The sequence below is a fragment of the Sminthopsis crassicaudata genome, chromosome 3 (genome assembly GCF_048593235.1).
Source record: "Sminthopsis crassicaudata isolate SCR6 chromosome 3, ASM4859323v1, whole genome shotgun sequence".
Taxonomy (NCBI): Eukaryota; Metazoa; Chordata; class Mammalia; order Dasyuromorphia; family Dasyuridae; genus Sminthopsis; species Sminthopsis crassicaudata.
The window spans coordinates 316,520,999-316,529,853 of record NC_133619.1 but is presented as its reverse complement, the minus strand read 5'-3'; positions in this window follow the sequence as shown (position 1 = coordinate 316,529,853).

The following is an 8,855-nucleotide window of genomic DNA, read 5'->3' as shown; positions in this document are numbered from 1 at the left end:
TATAGTGAGAGAAGAATAAAATATAGGTAGTACTTAAAACATAATCTATTTTATAATGTAACAAAAAATGTACCTATAGACATAAAAGATAACAATTTAAATGATTTAAAAGTATTTCATGCTATGGCATTCAACTTGTATTAGTGATTGGACACAGAATAGTCATTAATATGTGAGTTGAATCTTCACCCTTCTGACACAGTTGTTAAATTGAGGACAGGAGTAGATATAGACATTAGTGGCAGTTAGATTCTTAGAGAGGAGTGTTGTTAGACAAAGAAGTACCAATAGCAGTACTGCCAACCTTATACCTCATTTCTTTTTTAAAAAAAAAAATTTTATTATTGCTTTTTATTTACAAGATATATGCATGGGTAGTTTCTCAGCATTGACAGCAAAATCTTCCATTCCAACTTTTCATCTCCTGCTCCCCACCCCCTCCTCTAGATGGCAGGTAGACCAATACATGTTAAATATGTTAAAGTATATATATATATATATATATATATATATATATATATATATATATATATATATATATATATATATATATATACATATCCATCCATACATACATACAGTTAATTTGCTGGAAATAAAAAAATGCAAGTGGACAAAAATAGAAAGAGTGGAAATGCTATGTAGTGGTTCACACTCAATTCTCATAGTTCTTTCACTGGGTGTAGCTGGTTCTGTTCATTATTGAACAAATGAACTAATTTGGTTTATCTCAATGTTGAAGAGAGGCACGTCCATCAGAATTGATCATCATATAGTATTGTTAAAGTATATAATGATCTGCGGGTTCTACTCATCTCACTCTGCATCAGTTCATATAAGTCTCTCCAGGCCTTTTGGAAATCCTCCTGGTGGTCATTTCTTATAGAACAATAATTATCCATAACATTCATATACCACAATTTATTCAGCCATTTTCCAATTGATGGATATCCCTTCAATTTCCAGTTTCTAGCCACTACAAAAAAAGGGCTGCTACAAACATTTTTGCCTTCTTTACCTTCTTTAAGAGCTCTTTGGGATATAAGCCCAGTAGTAACACTGCTGGATCAAAGGTATGCACAGTTTGATAACTTTTTGAGCATAGTTCCAAATTGCTCTCCAGAATGGTTGGATGCATTCCCAATTCCGCCAACAACGTATCAATGTTCCAGTTTTCCCACATCCCCTCCGACATTCTTTATATTTTTCCCTGTCATCCTAGCCCAGTGGTCCTCAAACTTTTTAAATAGGGGGCCAATTCACTGTCCCTCAGACTGTTGGAGGGCCAGACTATAGTAAAAACAAAACCTCACACTCTGTCTCCGCCCGTCAGCCCATTTTCCATAACCCGGCGGGCCACATAAACATCCTCACACTACCGCATCTGGCCTATGGGCCTTAGTTTGAGAACCCCTCTCCCAGCCAATCTGACAGGTGTGTAGTGGTATCTCAGAGTTGTGTTAATTTGAATTTCTCTGATTAATAATGACTTGAAGTATCTTTTCATGTGACTAGAAATAGTTTCAATTTCTTCATCTGAGAATTGTTTGTTCATATCCTTCTACCATTTATCAATTGGAGAATGCTTGATTTCTTATAAATTAGAGTCAATTCTCTATATATTTTGGAAATGAAGTCTTTGTCAGAACCTTTGACTGTAAAAATGTTTTCCCACTTTATTGCTTTCCTTCTAATCTTGTCTGCATTAGTTTTGTTTATACAAAATCTTTTCAATTTGATATAATCGAAATTTTCTATTTTGTGATCAATAATGTTCTTCTTTGGTCACAAATTTCTTCCTCCTTCATAAGTCTGAGAGGTAAACTATCCTATATTCTTCTAATTTATTTATAATCCCATGATTATTGATCATGAACCCATTTTGACCTTATCTTGGTGTATGGTATTAAGTATGGTTCAATGGCTAGTTTCTGTCATGCTAATTTCCAATTGTCCCAGCAGTTTTTGTCAAATAGTGAATTCTTATCCCCAAAGCTGGGGTCTTTGGCTTTGTCAAAGACTAGATCATTATAGTTATTCACTATTTTGCCTTGTGAACCAAACCTATTCCACTGATCAACTAGTCTTTTTCTTAGCCAATACCAAATGGTTTTGGGGACCACTGCCTTATAATATTGTTTTAGATCTGGTATAGTTAGGCCACCTTCATTTGATTTTTTTTCATTAGTTTCCTTGAAAGTCTTGACATTTTGTTCTTCCAGATGAATTTTGTTGTTATTTTTCTAGGTCATTAAAATAGTTTCTTGGCAGTCTGATTGGTATAGCACTAAATACAATAGTTTAGGTAGTATTGTCATCTTTTTTATGTTTGCTCAACCTATCTAAGAGCACTTAATATTTTTCCAATTGGTTAGATCTGACTTTATTTGTGTGGAAACTGTTTTGTAGTTTTGCTCATATAATTCCCTGATTTTCCTTGGCAGATAGATTCCCAAATATTTTATATTATAAGCAGTTCCTGTAAATGGAATTTCTCTTTTTATCTCTAGTTTTTGGATTTTTTTAGTGATGTATAAGAATGCTGATTATTTCTGTGGATTTATTTTGTATCCTGCAACTTTTCTAAAGTTGTGAATTATTTCTAATAGATTTTTAGGAGAATCTCTGGGGTTCTCTAAGTATACCATCACATCATCTGCAAAGAGTGATAATTTGGTTTCCTCATTACCTATTCTAATTCCTTTAATCTATTTCTCAACTCTTATTGCTGAAGCTACCATTTCTAATACAATATTGAGTAGTAATGGTGATAGTGGGCAACCATGTTTCACTCCTGATCTTATTGGGAATAGTTCCAGTTTATCCCCATTACATATAATGCTTACTGATGGTTTTAAATAGATGCTATTGAAAAAAATCCATTTATTCCTATACTCTCAAGGTTTTAAAATAGGAATGGATGTTAGATTTTATCAAATGCTTTTTCTGCATCTATTGAGATGATCATATGATTTTTGTTAATTTGGTTATTGATATAGTCAATTATGCTAATAGTTCTCCTAATATTGAACCAGACCTGCATTCCTGGAATAAATCCTACGTGGTCATAGCGTATTATCCAGGGGATAATTTTCTGTAATATTTTTGCTAATATTTTATTTAAGATTTTTGCATCAATGTTCATCAGGGAGATTGGTTTATAATTTTCTTTCTCTGTTTTCAACCTATCTGATTTAGTACCATGTCTGTGTCATAAAATGAATTTTGTAGGACTCCTTCATTCCCTATTTTTTTCAAATAGTTTATATAACTTTGGAGTTAATTGTTCTTTAAATGTTTGATAGAATTCACATGTAAATCCATCTGGTCCTGAGGATTTTTTTTATTAGGGAGTTGATTAATAGCTTGTTCTATTTCTTTTCCTAAAATGGGACTGTTTAACTGATTTACTTCATCCCACTCCCTTAATTCCCTCAGATATGATAGGTTTCCTTTGCCTCTTCCTGAGATGTAATTTCCCTTTTTTTACCTCCACTTTTCCTTTTTTCTGATACAATCTCCTTTCCACTTCTAATTCCCTTTTTTATATTATAAAAGTAAAATCAAATTATGCACTCGCTCTTTATGTATTCCCATAACAGAAATACAACTCTCAAGAGTTCTTTTTATCTTTTTTATGCTTCTCTTGAGTTCTATAGTTGGAGGTCAAATTTTTTGTTTAGCTCTAGTTTTTTCATTAGGAATGAATGGAGTTCACCTGTTTCATTGAATGTCCATCTTCTTCCCTGAAAGAAAATGCTCAACTTAGCTGGGTAGTTTATTCTTGCCTGCATTCCAAGTTCTTTTGCTTTTGAAATATCAGATTCCAGGCCTTCAATCCTTTAATGTGGAAGTTGCTAGATCCTGAGTGATCCTTATTGTGGCTTCTCGGTATTTGAATTGTGTTTTTTTTTGACTGTTTGTAATATTTTTTCCTTAGTCTGATAGTTCTGAATTTTAACCACAATACTTCTTGAAGTTTTTATTTTGGGGTCTCTTTCAGAAAGTGTTTGATTATTATTTTTTTTAATTCCTAATTTTACTTTCTGATTCTATTACTTCTGGGCAATTCTCTTTGATGATTTCCTGATAAATAGTATCTAGTCTCTTTTTAAAATCATGGTTTTCAGGAACCCAATACTCTTTAGATTATCTCTCCTAGATCTATTTTCCATGTCCATGTCTGTTGTTTTTCCAAGTAGGCATTTAACATTTTCCCTAATTTTTCATTTTTTTGGTTTTGCTTGATTGATTCTTGATGTCTCAACGAATCTTTCATTTCTATTTGTTCTGTTCTGATTTTTAATGAATTATTTTCTTCATTAACTTTTTTTTAATACTTCTTTTGGTATATGTTCAATTGAGCTTTTAAATGTGTTGTTTTTCTCAATGGAATTTTTTTCCCATTTCTCTATTTTTTTTAATGAGTCATTTTATTTTTCCAATTCACAAATCCTGCTTTGCTGGGAGTTATTTATTTTTTCCAACTCACAAATTCTGTTGCCCTGGGCGTTCTTTACCTTTTTCAATTCACATTGCAGGAAGCCATTTTCTTTTGCACTTTATCAAATCTATCTTCTAATGAGTTACATGCCTTTTCAAACTCTCTTGCAGAGCTTCTCTTTCGTTTCCCAATTTTTCTTCTAGCTTTCTTTTAAGATCTTTTATAATTTCTTCTAGGAGAGCCTTGTGTGAGGGGGACTTGTTTATATCCCCCTTTAGAGTTTTGTCTGGAGATTGTCTGCTAATAGTCTCCTCAGGATTGGAATTCTGCTCTCTTTCTGTATAAAAGCTATCTATGGTTAGAGCTAGCTTTGCTTTTTTACTCATTTTTTTTTAAATCTGTTGGGGGTCTGCCTTCAGGGAAAAGTCCCCAGCTTCCTCTACAGAACAGAGATAGATGGACAGTAGTTGTCCTGAGAATGGGCTGCAAAGAGCGGCAAAGCTGTGGAAGTGTGACTGCCCTGGGCAGAGCCCCTCTGTGAGGAAGTGACACTGCCCTAGGATGAGCACGCTGCAGAAGAGTGACTACCCTGGGTAGATCCCCACTGTGCAGGAGATGTGACTGCCCTGGGATGAGTGGCTGAGCAGCAGAAGTGTGACTGCCCTGGGCAGAGTCTCATGCTTTGGACTGCAGTTGAGCAGCTGTATTCTGGTTATGCTGAGTCACTCCCAGTTTTGGGTGGCTGTGACCAGGTCATGTTAATTCTGGTGTTTTTTGGTGTATACTCTACTTTTGGCATTTGTGTAACTTCTCTGCTGATCTACTGCTTTGCAACCAAAGCAGAGCAGCCAACATGTGGTAGAGTCCTCTCTGCAAATTCTCCACCTACAGAGACCTCCTCGCCCCAGATCTGCTCAGAGTGGGCTAGCCTTTGTGTTCTGGCCTCCTCCTGCCCAATCAACGCAGACCTTTTATGGCAATCTTCCAGATTATCTTTGGCTGGTTATTTGTGGTACTCCCAATATTTGTCGATTCTACCAGTCAAGCACTATTTCAGAGGCTAAATTTGGTAATGAGTAGTGAGGGTAGAAGAGAGCTCAGAATGAAGTCCGCCATTATAGCTCCACCCCCACCCCCCCTTTTAACTTATTTCAAACCAACATTTGAGATCCATGAGAAAACCCAAGTTATATGGTACTAAAAATGCACACTACTTTAATAACATTATAGCATCAACTTTGTAGGGTTGTTGTGAAGATCAATTTGTAAAAGTGCTTGTAATGCTTGACATATAGTAGAAATACTTTAAAACTATTAGAGTCAAAGAATAAGAAAAGGTTTTTTAAGAAGTATTATTGTATTTTAAAAATGACAGAATTTTATATTATAGACAAGACTTAAATCTCATACCCTTCCCTCCCATTAAAACATGAACAATTATTTTTCTTTTATTTTTAAATTGAGAAACATTAAACAAAATAAGAATTTCCATATAAAAAGTAGAACAGAACAAGATTATTGAAAACTACAATTTTTTTTTTTTTGGTATAGCTCACTTTTCCTTTTAAATATGTAATAAATTTAACATGTAATTTTTAGTGCCATCCTTCTTGTCAATGTTTCCTTCTGCCTTCTCCCTGTAGGATTCTATGCATATTTTTCAACAATTTTATTTCTTAAAAGAATGAATTATTGTAATCCAAGAGATACTAATGAATATCATAATATATGGCATAGACAATAACAATTTTTACCTAAAAAAAATAAAAAAAAAACACTCATCTCACACACACACACACTCCTACTTCATTTTCTGCTTTCACCTTCTCTACTTTTTCACTAAGAGAAAACAAGCTTTTTTATTCTATTCCCAGATACCTTTATAATATTACCCCTAGTGAAGACTCATATTCTCATGAGGGAAGTGGTAAGGACTGGGAATTGGTTGAGTAATTCAGGTTATTCTGGCCCAGCTAAAGTAAATGACATAATTCTACTTCCTGGTACTTTAGCTAAGCAAAAACTATTTTTGCCTGTTCTTTGTTCTGGATGAAGACCATCAGGGAGGTGATACCATGACATATCAGTTGGATTTAAATGAGGGAGGCTGTGCAAAGTCACTATCTTCCTTTCTCTTCCAGAGCCATTTGGGTCCAGTGGGAAGATTTAGAACAGGAATGACTGGAGATAATCCTAGATGAAACTATCTGGATTGAATCAAAAGCATTCCAACTATTCAAAATCCTCCATCAATTTATTTGTTTCTGATGAGTCCTTGGATGAACTGGAAGTGACATTGCACAGAAAGACTGAATTAGTCGAGGGAACTTGGTCACACTTTAGATTTTTCTGTGTATCTCTATGTTTCTCTCTGTGTGTATGGGTCTGTCTCTGTCTCTCTAATCAATTTTGGTTCAAAGGAAATGCAGAGAGGAGAGAGCCTCTGATATCAAAATGAAGAAAGAACTGCTTTGAGAAGGGAAGACATAGGGCATAGGACATAGGATAGAGAGACATTTCACCTCTAGCTGATGCTTCTTTTCCCTTCTCCTTGCCAAACTATGGCTGAGAAAGTATAAATTACAAACTTTGGAGTGAAAAAGAATTATTTTCATCTTTCCATCAACTCTTGCCTACATCTCTGGAGAATTTTTTGAGGTGTTGGCATCAGGAGCCAAGGACAAAGGGATAGAAGATTCATGGCTTTACTAGAAAGTCAGTAAAGATGCTTCATATAAGAAGGAACCACCCAATGGGAAGGAAAGGTTTTCTAGTGCACAGGAATTATTAGTTACCCATTGATCATATGAGTTCTCTAAACTTGAATCTACTTTCCCTTCAATTCTATATGTACTAGTGGGAAAGTGTGTCCTGTAGAAATACAGACAGCCCTAAATAATTGGAGAAACATTAATTTCTCATGGACAGATTGAGTCAACATAACAAAAATGACAATTAATGTACTTATTCAATTCTGTGCTAAATTCTCCCAAGATATTTTACAGACCTAGAAAAATAATAATTAAATTCATATGGAGAAACAAAAGGTCAATAATCTCAAGGGTAACAATAAAAAATAAAGTAGGAAGGAAAAAGATCTATTAATATGAGCTCTCAAACTTCATTACAAGGTAGCAGAAATCAAAATTATTTTTATTGGTATATAACATGCAGAAGCAAATAAATATAATAGTCGAATGCTTGCCAAAGCCAAAGAATACAGCTGTTGAGTAAGCAGTCATTTTTTGATGAAAAATATATGGTGAAAACTTAAAGTCTGAGAGAAATTCAATTTAGAACAACACTTCAAATTCTATAACAAGATGAGCTCCAAATGGTTACATCTTTGATATAAAAGGTCACATCACAAATTAGATGAAGAAAGAAGAAAATCCCTTTCAGATGTATTCACTGAGGAAGAATTCATGATTAAAATGATAGTTATAAAAGATAAAATAAATAATTTTGATCATATAAAATCAAAAAGTTTTTTGTGCAAACAAATCTAGTATAGTAAAAGCCAGAAGAAAAACAGGCAACTGGGAGAAAAATATTTTTAATAAGTTTCTATTCATTTATTCAAAATATATAAGGAACTGATTCATATTTATGTCTGTCATTCCTTAATAGATAAAGGATCAATGAATATAAACAGATTCTTTTTCTTCCCTCTTCTTACTCCTTTTCTTCCTCCATCCTTTATTCTCACTCTCCTTCCCTTTCTTCCCCCCTCTTTATTTTTTTTTTTTTGGATAATACTTTTATTTAATTGTTTGTCAAATAATCCTACTATTTTGGGAAGTCTTCTACTTGAGGTAAGGGAATAGGTTGAGTGGGAAAGGAACTCATTTGTCTGCTCCATTATCAGAAACACAGCAGTACTCTTTAAATAGTCATCTGTTGAAATGATTTGTTTGAAGCTAAAGTTGCTCTCATAGGAGAGGTGTTTGCCTTTGAATCTTCCACATAAAAATTGAGGATAAGATCTTTTAGGATTTGCCTGGTAAATTTCACTAGGCAGATGTATCTTTTCTGTTTGTAACTTTGACAGGTGTTATCTTTCCCCTTTGTATTTGTTGTAAGACTTCTGACAAGTTTGGCAAAACTACTTGAAACCAATCTTACTGGTACTCTGCAGTCACCACACATGCACTTTTCCAACAAATAGTACATCTTTACAGGAATAGCAGCCCTATTTCTGTTCTAAGAACTGGAAGATGAATTACATTTTGTTCTGCCTAGGGATCTGCAGTTATGGGCTATTCCTTTTGACCTTTTCCCTCACAAGCTTCTCTATGACCCTTTCATTTTCGTCTTTGGGCCAGGGCTTCCCAGGTCTTCTTGTGACCCATTGCTTGGTGGATTTAACTAGCATCTCAAGGCAGCGGTATTAAGCCTCTGGAGGGCTTAT